Source organism: Anomalospiza imberbis, chromosome 6, assembly GCF_031753505.1.
Source record: "Anomalospiza imberbis isolate Cuckoo-Finch-1a 21T00152 chromosome 6, ASM3175350v1, whole genome shotgun sequence".
In the NCBI taxonomy this organism is placed as follows: Eukaryota; Metazoa; Chordata; class Aves; order Passeriformes; family Viduidae; genus Anomalospiza; species Anomalospiza imberbis.
In genome coordinates this window covers 44,646,017-44,667,637 of record NC_089686.1, presented here as the reverse complement: position 1 = coordinate 44,667,637, position 21,621 = coordinate 44,646,017, and the positions used below count along the sequence as shown (strand labels likewise).

General features: G+C 43.7%; 2 long non-coding RNA genes across 6 annotated transcripts in view; both read left to right on the top strand.

The window, feature by feature from the left end:
* LOC137475939 (uncharacterized) overlaps positions 1-21,621 on the top strand; it is a 54,602-nt gene that overhangs the window by 10,212 nt on the left and 22,769 nt on the right. The window lies entirely within an intron of this gene.
* Positions 12,781-21,581, top strand: LOC137475940 (uncharacterized). Its single transcript, XR_011000148.1, has 2 exons — positions 12,781-18,179; positions 18,294-21,581. It is a non-coding gene; the product is annotated as an uncharacterized lncRNA (long non-coding RNA).

Sequence of the window (21,621 nt, the reverse complement as noted above, 5' to 3'; positions counted from 1 at the left end):
CCCTATGCACCATGGAATGAAGAACAGAGCAAATTCAGCTATCCCTCCATTCCTTCTAATTGCCAATAGCTGTAAGACAAAATCCCTACATGTATCATTCCCCAGCACGTTGTGCAATTTTAAACCCTTTTCTTACAAATGTAGTTAGCAGATTGCTCTGAATTGCACAATCAGTTCCTTTGTCCACTGGTTGACAAACTAGTGAAGTGTTAAGGATCATTTTTGCTATTGCAATCCAGGTTCTGCAGCCGAAACAAACATGGTGGTTCCCAGCTCATTGTAGCCATATTTTTTCCCCTGTGTCAGTTGCAGGAATTCAGTTTGCCAATCCTCTTCAAAATGAGTTTCCTTTTTAGGATAGGATTTGGCCAGATGGAGGTCTGCCTTAGCTTCTCTTCAAACTTTGACATGGGCCTGGCAAATCCACCACCTTGGAAGAGCAAAGGACCTCCAGCAGCATATGGGACCTCTCTGTCATGAATTCCAGTAGGACATTAGGGATCTCAGCTATACAGCTCATCAAAACATGTCGTGCCTCACAGCCAGACATCTGATAATGCACGGAGTGATTCATTGCTGCATCTGGGCAGGATGATGAGAGTGACCACAGCACTCATTCCTCTGCATATCATTGTGGGATCTGTGCCCCAGTGGCCTGGGAAAGCTTGTGCTGCCATTTGGAGAAATGCCAGCAGCAGATTCAGCAGCAGGTTGGAGAACCAAAGCTGTGTGGTACCCAACAGAATCACAGCTACATTAGACAGATGCTGAAACAACTAATTTAGGAACTAACTTCAAGAAGTGCTGCTCTGGACCCCATGTGCACCTTTTCTGCTGAGAAAAACAAAAGCCCTCCTGAGCTACTTTGCAGTTATCAGCACCACATGGGAGCAGAGAAAGTATTGTAAGCAAAGTGTGATTGATTGTTATGTCATTTCCTCTCCCCCCTTCTCTAGTGCTGGGTTCAAGCAGGCAATTTTGTACCAGTGACACAGCCATTACTTTATGTAGAGGATTTTCTCCCAGCTTCTCAAGAATAGCATGTAAGAGTAGCATGCTTTCTGGGCATGCAAAGTATCAAAATACTCTATCTCAGCAATTGGCTCTGCTATGAGAAATAAATCTAGCTCATCAACCATTTAAGGCAAAAATTACTGTAATTCCAGGTTTGCACAAGATCAGGAAAAAATCCAATTTAATTTTGACTCCAAGCACAATATCTGTAAGATTCCTGTCACTCTGAGGTTTTAGGACTGTCTTACAGAGCATTCAAATAAGAATAAGCTCTTCCAAACATAAGTCCTTAATTTGTTTTCTTATTCCTGCACATAGATTTTGCCACACATTGTTTTGTAAGGCTCTTTGAAACCTGCATTTATGCTAAATGAAGAGCTAGTGGATAAGATTTTTTTTCCTTGTGGAATAATGAAAAAGCCTATTTTAACCTTTGTAAGAGGTTTCCTTCTTTCACGTGTGCATGCCAAGGCTATGGCTGCCAAGGCTATTAGTAAGAAAGGTTGGAGTCAGGGATGGATAACTTGCTTAGCACACTGACAGGGTATGCAGGATGTCAGTAAGATACTCCCCATGCAGAATGTTTGAACTGCGCAGCTATCATCTTGTCTTGTGACTAAAAAATTGTACAAGAGGACAATTCCCCTCCTCCTGGAGGTTCATTGTTGAGAACATGACGACAAAACCACAGCCACATAGCGTGACAAGAGCAGAACCAGGCCACCTCTTCCCTGTTATTAACCTATTTGGCTTGGGACATCCTATATTTGTCTTTAGAAGGACACCAGTGTCCCCTTACCTGCCTGGCCATTGCTGTTCCCTAGCACAGCCCCAGCAGTCCTGTTATCCCAAGGAGGTGAGAGGCAGAGGTGCAGCAGTGATGGCACCAGGCTGGGTCAGGCCATTCTGGCACTTTGTGCATGACCAGTCTGTCAATGCAGCCTGAGGGATGCTGCCAATCCTGCCTCTTGCTGCCCTTCAAAATTGCTCCTCGTGGCTGCATGGCTGCATGCCACAGTAAGACACTGCTCAGTTAAAGTTCAAACTGAATTTGTAGCCAAAAAAAACAACTCCTGGTCCCTTCCTGTCCTGGATTAGAATGACTTCAAAACAAATAGGGTGACCTCAAAAAACAAAAATAGAAGTGCTCTGCAGTCATCACCTGCCTTCCTAGAAAATCCAGTTTCCATCATTTTCACCTACTGGCAAGCCTCACAGGAGCTTCAGTTTTGTAAGGCTACACATCCCAGCAAGCCAGCCCTGAAATGGATGACTTGCTGCCTGCAATGTTTTGTCACCCACACTGAAGCCTACAGGGGTCTGTTAGACCTATTTTTCCCTATTGAAAAACCATCCATCTTCATGTAAACTTGGTAGAGTCACAACCTGAAAAGGATTTTTTTTTTCTTTTTTTTCTTAATAGATTATTCATTCACACTTTTATTGTGATCTACATCTTCCTTTCACAGTGCAGAATGACTTGGGTCTTAGGATCTCTCCTGGGATTTTATTACACCAAGGGTGGGATTTCACCTGTGTCTTGGCTCAGCCCAAACTCCTGTGTGCAGTCAACATGGGCACCAAGGGCAAGATTCACTTAATCCTGAAAATTCTTCAAACAACTACTAGTTTCTTTCCTTTGGCTATTAAAGGAACCTAGACTGGCTAGCTTGGTGTACATCTCTACTTTGCAGATATCTAGAATGATGATGTACACCATGGAAAATGACTCTGAATTCTTTCTGAGCAGGATTTACCCTCCTGATTATATTCTCACTGTTCACACAAATGAAGTGAAAGCTAAGCAAGCCAGAACACTCTTTTTTTCCATCAGGAGGGCCAAACTTCCTTTTGGTTTGTAACCTTTGCAGCAAGGTTTCTTTCTTTTAAAGGAGAAACATACGAGATTAGAGCCACCTAAATTCTGTATAGTCCTCAACACCTTGGGTGAGACAGTCTCTGTTATGTCCTTAAAGAGTGTTTGCACTCCAGAGAGATACAAACTGCTCGCACAAGGATCAGTCCATGTGTTTTCCCAGTTCTGGCCCATACAGGGGCTTTTTGGTCAGACACGTAATTTGTCTTCCTTGGTTTCAAACCTGGCAACTTGTTTGTGATATGGCCCCCTGGAAATGACAGAAGACTGTCATGCCCACACAGATGAAGAAGAGGCAGCAACATTTAGCTGTGTAAAGTCTTAATGTCTTAATGGCAAAAGCAAGCTAGGACAGAAGGAAGCTGGTGCAGATTTGCACTGGTAGGGTGGGAATGTGTGTTGGCCTGCTGGGAAGAGGGCAGAGGGCCTGTTTTTAGATGATGGCCAGGATTAGGTAGACCAGGTTGTTTGGGGAGGGATGAAGGTGTCTGTGTCTCCTTGTTTCTTCATAAAAGAGCTAGAGAAGTATCAGCATCAGTGCAAAGACTGAGCACACATGCTGCAAAGGCAGAAAGGATGGTATTTTCTGGTTTAGCCTAGTTGTTGCTTTTGGCTGATAAACAGTAAAAATAAAACTTTACTGTCATTTATTACCACATTTGAGAGATCAGTGAGATCTGTGAAGGACAATCCTGCCACCAGATAGAGAGTAATACAGGAGAGAATCTAATAGCTCCCTCCTATCCTTTTCTCTTAGACTGTGCTAAAATGATAACACTTCCTTATCTGCAAACTAACAATAGCTCTGCAGCAGCATAGGAAAGTTAAACAGGCCTTGAGTCAAGGGGATGTAGAGATTACCCCTAGGCACTGACTAAAGCTATAGACCACATATTCTTCTGGGGAAAAAAATCAACCTGCAAAAGGACAATTTTGAAGTGTTACTTACTTAAAACTCTAGTCCTGTGGCTCATCATGTTCCACCTTCAAATATCTCCCCCCAGGTGCTGGTCACAGGCTAGCAAGATCACAGACATGAAGTTTTTTGCCTTTAGATCAGAATTTATCCCCTGTAAATAGCAGATAATGCTCTAGCATTGGATTTCATCAGTGCAACAACAAAAATAGGAAAGAAATTCTGACATTAAGCCAGCCATCAATAGACAGGCACAACATGGTGATTGAAATAACGTGCCCCCAGGAACTGTCCTGCTATGGAGAGGTTTCCTGCACATGGCAGGGCAGAGAAGAAGTAAGCTGGGAGATTTCTGCTCTTTTATTTATGTTCAGAATCAGGTAGTTTGCAGCTGAATGGTAAATTCTTTCAAAGCATTCTTAAAGGAAAGACAGAAATGTAGCTTGGAGCATGTTGTTTCCTTGCTAGAACTGCATTAACTCTGAATAACTCCACTGCACTGCACCCTGCTAAGCAGAATAGAATCCCTCTACTTAGAGAGCTTTCGTGCTGCTAGTTTCTGAAATCACAGACAATATATTTTGCATTGTACTTGTATGATTCTCCTCCCATGCTACATCAACTTATTTAAAATACTACAGACTTCTGAGGAGGGCTTAGTTCCAAGATATACTTTTTAAATGTTCTTAGCTTTCCTCTCTGTAAGGTGTGTGGTGTGCTCTTCCACACCCACCCTTTGGCCTTGAGAAGCCAGTCCCTTAACAAACCATGCCACACTCTGTTTGTTTTAGTAATTCTTACCCAAGGTCTTTATCTTCGAATCCTGTTTGTGCAGCTTTGGACAAGATTCAGTACTTGGAGGGGAGGGTGAGCGAGGTGGGAAAGATTTTTTAGTGCCCTTAGTATTTAATATGTTATCTCACCTGTGACTATTAAGTAGATGATTTACAAGCTTGTTGACACTGAGATGGTGTGAGTTTTTTGCCCCTTACAGTAGATGCAAACACAACTTGAAAGAGCAGCTGTAGGAGGGGTAAGGGCTGCAGAGAAGTACAGTTTCCGGCCTGTGCACAAAACACTCAGGAAATCTTTGGAGAAAACACCGTGGTTGGTGGCCCACTGCAAGCCCTTCACCTCCTCCTGGCAGGTCTGTTCACAACAGCAACACACTAAAATCACATCCATCTTCTCTTGCAGCTACAAATTTGCTACTCCACACAGTGACTTTACTAATGAGAGTTGTGTGTCAGTCCCTGACCAGAACACACTTGCTGAGGCCAGGCTGCTGCAGCCTGAGCAGCATGAGCTGCTGCTGTGGGAGCTTAGCAGCACAGTGAAGGAATGCCTGGAATGTTTCAGTCAGCAGGTACTTCAGACTTCTTTCTCTAGGAAATGCCTGCCCTTCTCATAGAAGTAGTCCCCCAGCCCAATGCCCCTCTGAGAGAGTAACAGTGGGCTCCCTCTTCTCTCCTCCAAGCCCTACACAAATCAAGATTTTCTCTCCAGCTCCAGTGTTAACCCCAGCTCCCCTTTGTGAGGCAAAATCGTCATGAGAAATGAAAATTACACAAATCAGCAACATACCAGTGTCTGTCTAAACATGCTGTGGGTCTGGATACAACCTTGGAAGGCAGGCTGCTTTTAGAGAATGATCCCCTCCATAGCTGTGGGGCCAAATGCTTGCAACCCATCAATTCAACAGCTTCCAACAGCCATAAAAAGATGCTGATCTGCCTGTTTCAAGCAAGAAAAGCTATCTTAAAGACCATCTCTGCTTTTGTAATAATCTTTCCTATGTTGTCTCCATCTTTCCTCTACCTATCCAACACTGAAACACCTTGTAGACACTATGAGTTAAATTTTCTGACGAGCATTTTTCTGATTTTCCATATCTTTTAAACTTCCCACCTCTGCAAACCAGTGCTTGGTAAAAGACCTTTGTCCCTACCACACTAATCACCAGCCCAGCATATCAAGGACTTGCTCTCCAGTGTCTAGGGCTGTTGTGGGAAAGGAGATACAGTATGGAGGCCTCTTTAATACATCCTAGAAACACTTCCTGAACTATTCTAACTGTGAAACACATCTGTACACTGGATTAATTCTTGCCATTTCTGGGCAGATAAAATGACTGTCAAGAAACATCTTTTGTTCATTTATAATTGCTTAAGAAACTTCACTTTAGAAGGGAAGAACGTAAATCACTGTAGCTGGCACTTAAATTGATAGGAAGGGTAGAGGTGTCAAACTGAGGGGAAATGAAAGCAGGGCTAGTTGCCAACTTAGCAGTGCAAACCTCTGGAAAAACACCAGTCAATAATATCTCCTTTCTTGTCTTTGGATTCACTTGTATTACTTGAAACAAGATGCCATCAACCAAATCAAAGACTTGAGGTTCTATACCACCATCTGCCCCATTCATGAGATTTGTGTTAGGAACACACGACCAGGGACAACTGAACCAGCTATTCCAAAATACCCTTTAGTCACCCTGTGCAAATAGAGGTCTCCTAAGTAAGCTGTAGGTACATGTTGGAACCCAGAATGTCCCTTGGACACTCTTGGATGTTCTGGGCCCAGGTCAGAAGCATTTGAGACCCTGGCATGCAGCCCGAGAACCCTGTGGCTTTGAACCTGACCCATGGAACAATTTACCAACTTTGCAGGAAGAACAAGGAATCACAAAAGTTTAGATATTATAGTAGAAGTAGTCACAAAGTGAAAGGAAGAATTTTTGAGTGCTGTACAGGGGGGTTTTAGGCCTTGTACAGAGGAGTCTGAGTTTTGTACATGGGGGTCAGAGGTTCTAAGATGGAGGGACTTGGGTGTGCCCTGTCCTCTTTCCTTCTTCTTCCTAACCTCCTTGTTCTTGGTGATGTTGGCACTCACAGATTGCTTTAGAGTAGAAAGTCACCATTCAGTATAGGTGATGGGCATTGGGGAAAAACCATAAACATTTAACACGTAATGTATGATATAAAAGAGGGCACCAGCCCCCTGGGCGTCGGAGTGTGCCTTTGCCTGACTGCTGAATGGACCGCAGCAGCTCAGGGAGAAAATCTTTTAGATAACATACAATAAATGACCTCGAGACCGGACGACTGAAGACTACTAAGCCTTTCTTTGAAAGCACAGGTTAAAGGAGAGACTTTTCCATCTTTCAGAGTCACCCCAATCTGGGGGTGAGCCCTGACAGGTACATATCTTTTACACAGGCAGGATGTGTAGAGTTTTCTGAAAGAAGAATTAAAGCAAATTTCAGTGTTTCATACACAGTTGCAGGCACAGTTAATTGACTTGCTGAATATAAAATATTAATTTAACATATAAATATGAGAGGAAGGAAGAAATCAATTCACTTAACTCTCATTTTCTCTATGCTGGTAATCTACTAAAATCCAGTAATCTTGGTGTTCAAAGGAGAGATTCCTCCAATGTTCAACCCATTTGTTGTCACTGTTGACCTATAGCACTGGCAGAGGGCAGCTCAATCCTTCCCAGACATGTAGGGCATTTGGAAAGGCTTGTTGAATAGGATGCCTCCATTTCAGTATCATGAAACCGATCCTGAAAAAAGCTGCTGCTGCCTGGGGCTCAGCAGCAAAGGGGCTCTGTCAAAGCCATTGGACTGGGGATCCTCCAGTGTGGCAGTTAGAGACAGAGCTGCAGTCCTGAGCCAAGGAGCCTGGGTACCAAAGCTGCAGCCCCAGCACTGCTGAGAGCTGGGGCGGCACTCCCAGCTGGAGCATCCAGAGCTGTAGCGTGCCAGGCAAGCTGCCTTGGCCAGGTTTCCCAAATGCTGTACCCAGAGGCAGACTGTACAGAGCATGCCCTGCACAGAGAACACCACTGTTGTGCTGCAGCTACTCCTCTGGGACCCAATGTCGGTCACAGATCCTGAGCAAAGGGAGAAATCCATCTGCAAAGGACACATCTAGAGAAGCTCTGAACTGCAACAGGATGGGCAGTGCCCAGTCAGGTGCTTCCTGTTTGTTTGTACTCCTGTAGGCAAGAAAAACCATCCTCAACTATTCCCTGTAGCAAAGCTGAGTAATGGGGGCCCTGCCTAGATTGCTAAAGGGAAAGTAGGGTCTGTCCTCCATGTACACAGGAATGAACTTGAGGATAAAGGTAAGAAACAGCCACCTGAGCTCTTGCATACCACTTGAGGATAAAGGTAAGAAACAGCCACCTGAGCTCTTGCATACCACTTCTAGGGCCCAAGAGAGAGTTACATTAGCAAAATTAGGGCAGCGTCAAGGTTTTATTAACTCAACAGTGCATTGACATCCACACTACAAGTTTTGGTGAACCTGCCAAGTGTGTGGTGGAGTTGGTAGGACAGATTTCACTCAGTCTCTCAGTGGGTCTGCCACTGACTAGAACTTCAAAGAAGATGAAAAATGTTACCTGCTCAGACTAGTTTGCATGGATGGTGCCACAAATGTTAGAGGAGGAGTTAATTTGACATGTCTTAACTTGTACAGAGAGAGGAATTTCCTTTAAATCATTATCGGTCTACCAGTCATAAAATCTCAGATTTCTGTTTGTGCACGACACTTCTTCAAACAAAGGCATTATACTGTATGTATAGTTAAAATCCAGACTCTGGGGAACTGCAGAATTGACCATGTCTTCTGAAGGAATGGCTTCTAGGAAAAAACCCAACTCTGGAGAAAGGGCAAAATTTTTCACCAGATTGGGAGAAGAAACAGGAAAATCCCTTACTCTTGTATTTCTGCTTTCTAACACATGGTGTGATTGTTTATGTCTTTCACTGCATGAGAAAATGGTTGCACAGTTGCCTGGAAATCCCAGTGCAAGGTCCCTCCACCTTAGCACAGTTGAGTCTCGTTAATCTTTCCAAGGTCTCCCCTTTCCACTGTCTGTTGCCCTTCTTTCTCCTGGCCATCACTGTCTGTTATTCTCTCCTGCCAAGGTCACTCTTAACTCTGTGCTTCTTCCACTCTTTCTGCCTCCTCCCCCCTTCTCCTATTACCATCTTTCATGCAAATGCCACTCACCTTCTCTGTTGTCTCTTGCTAACTCATCCAGTCTTTATCCCTTTCCAGAGCAACTGAAAGGCAGGAAATTGGTAGAAATAGGAGAAACAACAGCTTTCAAACATGGCTACAGGACCACTGTTTCTGCTGTCCTTCATAAGTGGAAGTCTTTGCAAAGAGACTTTGCCTTTCTGCTGTGGGTGAAGACATTGTGTTCTCACACAGCGTCTCAGTTTGTAACAAAAAGGTTTGTACATGCTGACTGTAAGAGCAGAGAAGAGACAGAGCAGGAAGGGCTGGGAGGCTGTGTTCACTTGAAACTGCAGCAAATAGTACTTCCAGCTGGGAATAAGGGCAGTCCATGGTGTCAGCTGCTCTATTTCTGATTCACAGCTCAGGAGGCCTCTATTTTCCACAACCTCATGTTCAGCAGGTAGTGTGACACATGTGCTTCTGCAAATGCCAAAGCAGACGAGTGATGCTCACTCACTGGCAGTGGTCTGGCTATTGCTATTCCAAAATTAGGGATTCAGCTCCATCCCTGCATGCCGAGTGCAGCAGCTTAAAACACTGTTACCACCCTTGCTGCATAGTTTGCTCTCGGTGCATGAGTGACATAGGGTGTCCTCTCAGTGCCCCAGAAGCAGGACAATAGCACAGGATTTACAGAGCCTGAGGGAATGATTTGCTGGAGCATACAGTGTTGGCCTGGTGCCACTACCATGGAGGTCAGGGTCGAATCAGCCATTGGCTTATGAAGCAGCTGGTACTATTGAAAAAGGCCACCCTTGGGCTCTGTGAACTTGGGCTGCTTTCTCTATCCCACAGCAGAATTGAAAACCTCTTTCATCTGCAGCACTGTGGAGATGATGGGCAGTAGAGAAGATCTATCTAAACAAATGCCCTTTTCTTCCTTCTTCCTTCTTCTTAATAGCACTTGGGAATCTGCCCTTAAACCAGACTCCTACACAAACTGACAAAATCACAACCCTTTAAACAGGAACTTCTTCCCTACATAGATTTGTATGCAAGTAAAAGTGAGAGAGCCCGGCGGTTGTCAGAACCCATCTAAGGCCACATCCAAAACTTCAGTTGAACTTAGCTTCTCGCAAGAACCTATCCTGTTTGGTAGTTTTCCTCCATGGTTAAATAAATGCCCAGACTTAAGCACAAAGGGACCCACTATGCATGACTGTCACAGTTTAAGCATCACTGTTGTGCTTTTAGATACAGACATATGCAGGCATTACAATGCCAGCAAGTAGAAGGAACATCTGAAAATAACTTTAAAACTTAAGACACACAATTGAAGTAATGAAACATGGAAGCAAAGAGCTAAAAAGACACTAAAATGAAGCCTAAAGAGAGTGGCCAACATCAACAGACAAAATCTGCTGCACACCCAGCCTTAACAGGAAGCAGGAATTCCTTGCCTAGGGATCTCTTCTGAACAAAAAGATTACAGAACAGATTATAAACTGTCTTAAGAGTCTTATCCCTTGGGTGGTACCAGCCAACAGGTCTATGCTGAGATGGCAAAATGAAGTAATAAAGGCTGTTATCTCAGAGCACATGACAAGGCTGAGGTGGAGATGGTATTTATATTGAGGTTCATGACACGCTTTTTTCAATAAAAATGTAATTCTGTGGCCCTATAGCGATTCTTCAGCTGTGGAGGTCCAGAGTCTAAGGCCAGGCCTTCATAAATGGGAATTTACTCATGCTCAGCTGACTGATGTTGCCCTTTGAATGGACACATCAATGATATGAGTTAAACTGCCTCGCCCACTTCCACTTACCTCCTTCATTTTTTATTCCATTTTGTCAATGCAACCTGGAAGCAGAGATGACAACTCAGACCTACAAGAGTGAACTTTGGCTGCTGTGTGAAATGTTTACCCTGATCGCTGTGTAGTGTCACCCTCCAGGCTGCAAAATCAACATGAACTACATGATCTGATGCTTCAGATAACACTCACCAACAGAGACAGAGCAAACTGTCATACTCCAACTAGTGCCTCATGAACTGCAACACTGCTCAGGTTTAATATAGTCCTCCACCCAAAGAAAGGACACACACATCTCAAATCCCACTGTGCTCATGTACAGAAAAGGGGACGTAAGCATGACCTACATACTGTTAAATGGGAGTAGAGGGGGCTGCTCACAACACAAGCTTTTTGCAAGTTCTTCAGCATGGCTGCTTGTACTAACTTAGAAGAGGCTATACTTTTAAGAGTTTACCCTATTTCAGGCTATGGCTCTAGAACAGTAGTCTCCTAGGAGTGCTGTTAGCACTTATACCTTGCGCTGTCCTCAATCTGTCCTTCAGAACTCTGCCTGATGCTCCCTGGAAGATTTCCCAGTGGTTCAGCTGACAGTAGCATTAAAAATCACAGCATGTGTCTGTAGTTTTCTTTGTATCAGACATTCAGATAGCACACTGCAGAGATGCAATTGTTGCAGCTGCATGCTCTTAAAAGACTGCATCTGTCCCTGGAAATGTCTTTACCAAAGATGACCATCTCTAAGCAGGCAGCTGTAGGTCTTATCCAGTGAAAACAGTTTATTCCCCTAAAAGCTTTATAACTTCAAGTCTTTGCTGCAAATCCCCTACTCAAGTTTTGCCCTTAATTTGAGGGTCATCCATACACAAAACCTCTTCGATCTTTCCAGTGGCACACCAAAATAAAGAGTAATACTATTATTCATGCCAGTCACTGCTATGACAGCCTCCCTGGCACACTAGTTTCCCAGGAATGCTGTTGAACAGATACCTTGTGCTGTCCTCCTCATCTTGTCCTTGAGAATTCCACCCATTATTCCTTGGAAATTTTCCCAGAGTGGTTCAGCTTACAGCAGTGCTAAGAATCACAGCAAGTGTCAGTAGATGGTTTTATATCAGGTGCACTGGGATACAATGCAGCAGAGACTTGAGTAACACAAAGTTAGCTCTGTTACATCCCCCCTCCCCCCCTGGTTATTTAAAAAAGAAAGAAGGAAAGGAAGGAATAAATAGTGAAGCAAGTCAACAAGAAACCACAATCCATTCCTTAAGTGGTAACCAGGCTACTGTGCTTTGGAACTATTCCTGACACAACAAAAGACACCATGAAGACAGGAACTTTGGCAGCAGTGGTTTTGAACGCCACAACCCCCAACTTTCATCTGTTTTTCTATGCATTTGTTACTGGAAATATAATCATCTGCTAGGGAAGCAGTCAGCCTCCAGATGGATACCTAACCAGCAGCAAGCCTCTGGAAGTTACTATTGCTAGAATAAAAAGGAGATTTTCAGCAAAGCAGCCCTGAATTCCCGAATTAACCAATGTCCTCCTTTGCTGACCACTGTCACCATAGTGACCAGAGGAGCTGCTGCCGAGCCACTGCTCTGTGGCCTGGGACGGAGGCAAGCGGGACGCCGTGCTGGGAATGAAGTGACTTTGACTCAGGGCCCGGCTATGCAGATGTAGGCTGTGGGACCAGGCACTGGGAGCAGCCTTGGGAGTACTGTGGTGGGAAAGGGGGCTTACAGAGCAAAGAGGTGCAATTTCTGCCCTGAATGCCAGCCTCGAAGGGCCAGCACTGCCGGAGCTGTTGCAAGTTTACCAGAGGAGTCAGAAGGTGAAACAAAAAGAGTTGATAATGAGAAGCACGAGGAAAAAAGACACTGGCAGCAATACAGCAAACACGGTCAAGCTGGAGCTGGAATAAGCAGATTCATTCCCCTCAACATCATTTGTGTGGACTGCTCCCTCTCCTGGGGAAAACTTGACCGGAAAAAAAAAAATCACAACCCAAACCAGTCCTCAAGCAAACAATGCATCCCTACAGTTTACAGGCAGACAAGCCCCCTGCTTCCAGGTTCAGGTTGGAGAGGGCAAGGTGCAAGACCCCCCTGCTGCCCTTCGCAGACGGACTGTGTCCTGGCTACAGGAGCCTGAGCTGGTGAGGGCAGCTGTGACCTCCAGCTTGTGCAGACAACAGCAACACTGTCTTGTCCCTGCTTGGTGCTGCTTCCAAGCACCACCCAGACCATCCTCCACTCTCAAACCACTGGAGTGGTCCAGTGGCGCAGCAGGCAAGGATCCAGGAAACAGTGCTTGCAAGCACTTTTCAGAGTGAATGCTGGAGTACAATTTCCTCTTTGCTGGGAATTGGACAGAAATCACTAGTTTCAGTCTTTAGTGCTGGTAAGGACTGGCAATTTTTAGCCACAGAACTAAATTTTAGAGTCCCTGTGAGTGAGGAAATGGAAGAATAACCTTGAAACATACTCTCATGGTGAGAAATATTCACCACTTACTTAATCTTTGCTGCTTTAGGATTCCAAAGTCCAGTTAAAATCTTTGCAGTGAAGCTAGCTCAGAAGATCTTGCAATAAGATTAGAACCAGCTGGTGAAAAATGGCATATTACTGCAGCCAGTAAATACCCACATGAACCAGCCCTAAAGAGGTGAAAGGCTCTGCTGAGCTTAACCGCTCATGATTATATACCATACTGGCTGATACTGGGGTATGAGTAATGCCTCTTCCTTTTAAATCCTTTCCCAGTTGATGACCTCTGGTGTGGAAAAGTGATGATTTAAAAATGAGAAAAGAATTATATCCATGTTACAAAGAGGGGGACAGGCTTGCCTGTAAACAGAAAGCAGTGGCAGTGGTTAAAACCAAGCAAACAAACACTTTCCAAATCCCCGGAGTTTGACCAAAGTCATCCACCTTGTCTACTTGCATGTGCTATGACAGCTTTGTGGAACATTTCATCCTGGTGAGAAAGCCTTGCTTGATTCTTAGTGGTCTCTGAGAGTTATCATATGATACCACGTCAGGCAATCATGCAATCAAAGGTCACAAGACACACAGCCATTCCTCTTGGCTTTACAGCTGCTTTCCACAGCCAAGACTCCTCCTTCTTACACTGTTTTGAAGTCAAGTGCAGCAGCACTCCTGCCTGCCAAGCACTGCCATAAGTCAGGCCCTGTAAGGAGCACATAATTTTTTTGTGTCTACGGGTGCCAGCAAGAGAGCCATAATGGATTTGCAACATTTAATTAGTCTAAATGGATTCTTACTGGCTGCAACTGCATCTTTTATGTTGCTTGGCAACATAAAAGAGGTGCAAGTCTCACTTGTACAGAAATGGTAGGTTGTGGCAGGGGTAAAAGCTTTTCCAAAAGATAAAAAATAATGTAGGAAAGTCACTGTTGCCCTATATCTTCTACAATCTAAAAGGAAAAAAAAGAGGTGTTCTTATAATTTTACTGTTCTAGCTATGTGAGATACACGTACCTAATTCAAGGCTCATACTACATACATAAAAATTTGTATAACTAGGAAAAGTCATTGTCCTGAGGAGCTTACAGCTTTATTGGACTTAAAGGCTTTATTAGGTGATGGGCAAGATCATCTCTGTTTTGCAGACAGATCACAGATGAGGAGCCAGACTTCAAATGCTTTGATGTGTAAGGGAAGTCTAGTAAGGTGAGTCTGAAGGAAGCACAAGAACAGAAGTAATAAATATAAGGTGGAAAAGTTCAGGACTACACAAAAGAATATCCACTGCAATCTTCCCTGAGCAATGCAGCCAAGAAGTCTTGATCCCCAGGCACTCAAACAAACTGCTCCTTTCCTCCAGAGACTGCACCTGTGTTGCTGGGACTGCAGCATGAATGGCAGCATGGGATGGCTCAGACTCTATAGTGCACAGTGCTGTGCCTGTCACCAACTCACCTCGACCACAGATCACATGTGCAGACTGGGAGAGCCGCAGTGAGGGGGCAGATCCCCTTCTGCCTCCCCAGCCTGCTAGTTCTGCCAGAGGCATTTCCAAGTAAGTTGTGGAAAAGATTAGTTCTCAGGGCCCTTAACCCACTGATAGCTATGACTACTCAGTCACTGATTAAAAACATCTAAAGATGCTGTTTTGATAGATTTTATAGATTTGGTAGAGCCTCCTGTCTCCTCACCTTCCTTTCTGTGAGTCAATTTGACTTTCTGGAGCACCCAACCTAAGACAGACTTTCAGAGCAGATCAGCATTTAGGTATTGTTCTGCTTTTACTAAACAAATAAAATTTGGATTCTGGGACCCAGAGGGACACAAGCAACTTATAATAGCCAATCAGTCAGGGAAATCTTAAACCTCTACAGAAGGTCTTTTCTCTGCACTTTAATCAGTGTTTAGGAGATCAATGCTATTTCAAAGTGTGTTACTGCTCTGTTCCCTTAAGGAACAAACTGCTAACTGTAACTCTGATCTCCTTCAAGACCATTGGGATATGTGGTAGACTGTTGCTGCATTGTTCTGGGTAATTCTTGATCTAAAAAAGGCATGGGCAAAAGTAAGAGTCTGTAGACTAAACTCCATGGTTTCTCTGAGAGCAGCAAGGCAGGGCTGCAGAACAAAGAAAAACGGCCACATAGCCTGGGTTGAATGAAAGTCAGGTAGTGTTCAGCTACACCTTTCATTTTTTGTATTCATCCATCATTTTTGTTAAGACTTCACAGAAATTATTCTACCAGGTCTGCTCAGATAATAAATACCTCACTGTGTGGGGGAGAATAGCGAGTAAACCAAACATGAGAGAGTTCAGTATTCCAGAAAGAGATGCTGCCTAGATGGCCAGGATCTTCCTACAGCTGCTAGCACATAGCATGGAGGTACAACCGCATAGCAAATACTAATTTAAAAGTACTGCATAGCAACAGGACAGGCAGCAGCCAACTTGCTCTCACTTGATTTTGGGAGCTGTAAGACCAGCCAACAACCCTTCCCCCTCCAGAACCCTTACGGCATTCCTGAGGCAAGTGTTAATACTGGATCTCGACCAAGAAAGAATTCCTATAGACTCAGGGGACGAGAGGAGGATGATACACTGCTTGCTTTTTTCCACTCTTTTCCCATCATGTCGCGCTGCTCCTGTACCGGTAGTGCCCCTTGCACAAGGACCTTTAACACAGTGGCAAGCAGCTCCCAGCAGGATGCAGGGCACAGCAGCACATGCGGCCTGCCTGCCCTTGGCAGAAGTTGTTCTGACTAATGGAAACAGAGGAAACTCGAGAGACAGGCATGGAGAAGGCTGAAGGGGGAAATTCCTGGTGGAATGCAAAAGGATTAAAACCGGCAAGAGCACAGCAGCATTCAGCACCAAGTTATTCCCAAACTGTCCTTGCCGAGCATGGCTGGTTGTTTTCTTCCCCCATGTAACACTCAGATACACTCCCAGGATACCTCACATACAAAATAATAAATGGCCAAACAACTCTTAACTAATACAAACTGGTCCCTTAACCGGGAGCAGGGCTGCGTGGCCGAGAAGTCCCTCTCTTGGAATCTTAGTGCCACCTAGTGCTGGGAACGGTAACAGTCAATGGATAAAAGAGCTAGTCCACAACAGTGAAGGAGAGGAAAGGGAGAAGCCATCGTTGGAACAAAGCTGCATTAAGTGTTTTGGCTTTTGGAGGTCTTTCCTCTTGGTACAAACCAGCATAACTCGCACTATCCTGCTGCAGAGTCCTTTTATGAAGGGACAGGTGGGCTATAGTGAGCAACTTTTGCAGGTTTGCCCTGACCCCAGACAGTGGCTCCGATTCACACCTCCGCTGTAACCGTGCACAGAATAGCTGCAGCTGGCAGACGCCAGCACATGCAAGTCCAGGGAGAGACACGGTGTCACCTCAGACAGGAAGATTTTGCTGAGTATAACTGGCATCCCCTCTGGAGCCTGGTTTGCAACAGGTAAACCCATAAATAGTGCAGGTGTGGAAAATGAATCAGTAAAATGCAACAAGCATTTTACAGAGCAATTTCCAGATGCAAAATACTGTTATGCTAAACCAATGCACAGGTGAGACAAGCCAGCTGGCTTCCTTGGGGGGTATAAAAGCAGGGTTTGAATTTCTTATTTATTTATTTTTAAATTATTTTGAGATTTTCCTCTAAAGATGGGTTAAATTCCATCTGGTCAAATTTGAACTTCTGAAAATGCCTGCTTCTTTACACTGAGTTTTAGGGGAACTTAGCATAGTCAGCCTCATGGTTTTATTTGTTAATTTGTTCAAAAATGAGAGGTTATTACTTTGTGAAAAATTGTATTTCAAAGTCAGTTGCAAAGATTTTGCACTGCTGTTATCAGTTAAATTTTATCATTTTACCATTTGGAATGTTTTTGCAACTTGGCTATGGAATTGCAGACAGTATTGTCTTGAGTTTTATTCACCTCAGGGTTTCTTTCCAAACTCAAAGGAGGAAAAGAAAGCATTTTGAAAAATATTTCTGTAGCAAGGTAGGAATTCTCTTGGAAAGAAACAGGATGCCAGTATCCTGCCAAAGGGGCAGGATGAATGAACATGCAAGTATACTGACAGGGATGGGGCATCCACAGCTTCTCTGAGCAACCCGATCTGGTGTCTCACAACCCTCACAGTAGAGAATTTCTTCCTAGCATCTAATTTAAACCTCCTGTCTTGCAGTTTATAGCCATAACCCTTGACCTATCACTTATGAAAAGCCCCTCTCGAGCCTTCCTGCAGGCCCCTTTTCAGTGCTGGAAGGTGCACTAAGTCCTCTGTGGCCCTTCTCCAAGCTGAACAACTGCAGCTCTCTCCCTGTCCTCACAGTCTCCAGCCTCATGGAGCATAGGGTGCTCCAGGCCTCTGACCATCTCTGTGCCCCTCCTCTGGACCCGTCTGTGTCTTTCCTGTGCTGAGCACTCCAGACCTGGACACAGCACTCCAGGTGGGATCTTATGACAGCACAGTAGAGGGCGAGAATCACTCCCTTGACCTGCTCGCCACATCTTATTGGATCTACCAGTTTAGCACCAATGTTGTCATAGTGTGGCCAAACATGGGAATTACAGAGAATCACAGAATATTCTGAGTTGGAAGGGACCCACAAGGATCATTGAGTCAAATTCTTAAATGAATGGGGACTGAAGTAAAAAAAGACTAAAAATCTAATTATTAAATAGAACTGACTTCTGATGAACATCATAAAGCAGCAGTGGAAAAACCTATGGTTTGCTGGCTCCATCAATAGCTCCACACTTGACTGAAACTCACTATTGAACACAAATCTCTGCTTGTTAAGCTAAGGCCATTCCCAAGCACCACACTTTCACTGGCCCCATATCTGTTTCAGTATTGTGATTCCTGCACATGCAACAAGGAGTCCTCCAACAACACCACTTGACCACCCCAAGCTCCCATCTGTGGCAGGAACCGTTCTGATCAAATTCCTTGCAAGAATATATCCAAGTAAAATTACACTTAAATCAAATGCAGATGCCTGGGAAGAAGTAAAGGATTTCCTTTGTGGGGAGGAGTAACAGTGAAATAACCGGTATACCTTGCAATAATAAAAATAGTTATAAAATATTTGTAAACAAGATGGTTGGCAAAAAGCAGGAGCTATAGCAGGCAAAAAAGAGCAAAGAAATGTTACTGTTGCTGCCATGAAGTGAGGCTGAAGAACAGCAAGCCACCATAACCTCCCTACTTTGTGAAATCAAGAGTTTAGGAAGGGCCAACAGAGATTATGCAAGGCCATAGGTTTACTTAAGACCCAGCCCAAACAAGAGAATACTCATGGCGGAGGGGGATTTAGGAAAAGGCATGATACTAGAAGATATAATGCAAATTTATCTTTCAGTAGGTCTCATTCTGCACAGCTCCCAAGCCTTCAACCTTTCATTCTAAAAAGGGCAACTAACTATACAAATATGGGGAGCAAAGAACTGCTCCTGAGCTGATTTTAAAGAACATAAACTGGCAGTACTAGGCAAAATGCACAAGAAACCAGAAAAAAACCCCAGCCAAAAAGAGACATGAACATACTTTGGCTATGTAAGGGGTTGGCAGCATAACTACATGTGACAGGATGCTCCCAAATCTGCAGTCAGCCAGCCTGCCGTTTTCATAGTGGTTGGGGTGTTTCTTTTATAGCCGAACAACCTGTTACACATAATGCACAACAAGGTGACAAAGCTATCTATAATACACTTCCTCCACTTCTTCAAGCTGCTAAAAGGTGCTGTGGTCACCCCAAACCTACTCAGCTGTGGCCGCTTTTCTTACCAGTATCCTGGGCAATGAGATGTCAAGGTTAAACAAGGTCCCTGACAGTCAAAGCACTGTAAGCTCCATAGCGCTTTGCAATCTGGACAAGAAACATGGCCAGGTTGTCAGGTTCTCATACAGGTGACAAATATACACCTTCCCCTGCTACCAAGGTTATGGAAACATTGAGATCCACCAATTCACATACAGATTTAGAGAGAAAAAATGCCCACTTTCTGCATCAGGGGAAGGGGGCACAAATGGGGGGTTGTGGAAGCCCTGCCCTCCTGCCCCACTTGGGGGAACACTTGTTTTCAAGGTATCTGTAACACAAACATCTGTACAGCAGGATGTGGCCATGGAAATGACTAGGAACTTTTGTTCCAGACTGTCCAAGACAGGAAGGTTGTTCAGTGAGCAAGACCAACCTAGAGCTCCTGATGCCCAGTTACTTGTACTTACCTTCACACTAAAAGAAAAGGAAAGCAGCTCTCATTAAGGGGCTGGCTGAACTATGAGTTAGGAGGATCATCCACTCCAGGAAAACAGCTTCTTCCTCTAAGGGCACGATTCACTTCCAATTTCTTCTGTTTTATCATCTGCTCTCGTTGCTTGATGCTGGTTTAGCAAGACCTAACTTCGCTCTTGAGCACACTGGGCATAAATACCTACAATGGTGGGTACTGTTTAGTTGCTGCATTGACCCCCTTTCCCTCATACATCCAGGTGAATGACATTTCTGCAAACCAACCCTGCACCACTACACCCACTGAGGCTGCCAGAGGAGCACTGAGTATGAACCTGCAAGCAGGAGCAGCAGGGCACAGAAGGGCTGCAGGTAAAAGTATGCAGAGACTATGTTCAGCTTTTGCTCGTACAGCCAGAAATGCCTGTAGAGCATAGCATCCAGTCACAACGCCTGTGAATTCTAGAAGAGCTGTATTAGTGTCATTTGTCATCAGCTGTTTCCTGGACACTTCTGACTTTAAGGCAAGCCCTTAATAACCCATCTCTCTCTCCTTTAACCCACTTTATGATACAGTATAATTAAAGACCCCACAAGACCAATCACCAGAGCTGTGAGCATACTCACCAAAGCATCTATGCAGTCTTCCCTGAACTGAAGGCCAAGGTGTGATAGTATGAGCCACGGACTGCAGAGAGATCAACCCACATTCTAAAAACATACACACCCTGGCATGACGCAAGGCCTTTCCCAAAGACTGACAAAGTTACAAGTCTTAGGTTCAATTCTACACTTAATTCGCTCCACTAATGCTTTCACCACTGGGTAACACAGTGGCCATGTAACTCAAGCTCTTGATCTTTAGGGCAGAGAGAGTTGGACTTGACATGAAAATCCTGAGCAGCCAACAGTGGATTCAGCTGACCCAACAGCACCTGTTTTAGCATGAAACTTGTGCTTCTACACCTCTAGATACAAAAACTCAAAACCTTAATCGACAGTCGAGTAGAAACACAAACACTACAGACCAAAGCAATACACAGTTATGTCAACTCTGATGTTTCAGATCTGTTTGAAAAAAATGGCTTAGAAAGCTGATTCATACATACAAACAATCCATTGTGCCCAGAAGTTTCCTAACATTCTTTTATTAAAAACCAAAGAGCCAAAGATTGCCCTGATGCTCTTCATTGTTATAAAGCAGACTCTGAAGTATTAAGTGAATTATGTATGAGCGAAGAACTCCAACTGATGCAGAGTTTAAAACTAGGTTTACAGTTTCCTATTTTATTGGCATGGATGTATTTCTAAACTTAAAAACCTTTCTGGCAAGTTATCTCAATTTCTTATGACAAAATTTCTCACAACACACAAATATTTACAACATATACATATTTTTTCATTCTTTTACAACTGGTTCTTAAAAGACAAACAATTCTTAGGTTACCACAGAACAAAAGCTGTGACTTAGTTGTTTTTAATTTGATAAAACTATCATAAGTTAAAGTGAATAGATTTTTCTTTAAATTCCTTGTAGCATTTTACAAGTGCAACAGAAAAATATGAAGAACCAATTTAGAATAGCTGCAGTTCATTGGATAAATGTTGCCCGTCGTAATCACATTATTTCACAGCAAATTCTTGAAAAAATAAGCACCAATCATTCTTGCAAAGAACAATTTTATCTAAAAGTATTGAAAAGTGTTAAATACAAGGTGTTTAATTTACGTAACAAGCAATAAATACACCATATCCAAACTTTATTCTGCATACTGCTACCCTTGTACATATAATGTACTAAAAAGTCAGCAAATTGTCAACACCTTTTCATTTTTTTTTCTCTTTTTTAAAGAAATCAATTTGACTTCCAACCAACGGTTTGCTACTATAACAAAGGCCACAAACAGTACGTCTGGGACAGCATACAGTGTTAAAACTGACAAACTCCAAGGGGGGAAAACCATCTAGCAAATAAATCGGAAAGCTGTAGATCATTGCTGGTGATGTTAACATATACTAGAAAACCTTAATATGCTGCTACTATGATTTTGTAAATTGTTTAGTCAAATATTGTAAGAGCAACCTAACGCTCCTACTGATCAAAAATAATTCTGTAGCCACACTGTATTCTCATTGTCCTGCATGGAAAGATCTGATGCAATTTCGTAACTTTGCTTGAGCCTTTATTTTACAACAGAGCATTACCTCTAATTCGGAATTGCACATAAGAAGGCTATTAAAAAGTACAATAAAAATCTGCACAAATCAGACTTAAGAAGAGTCA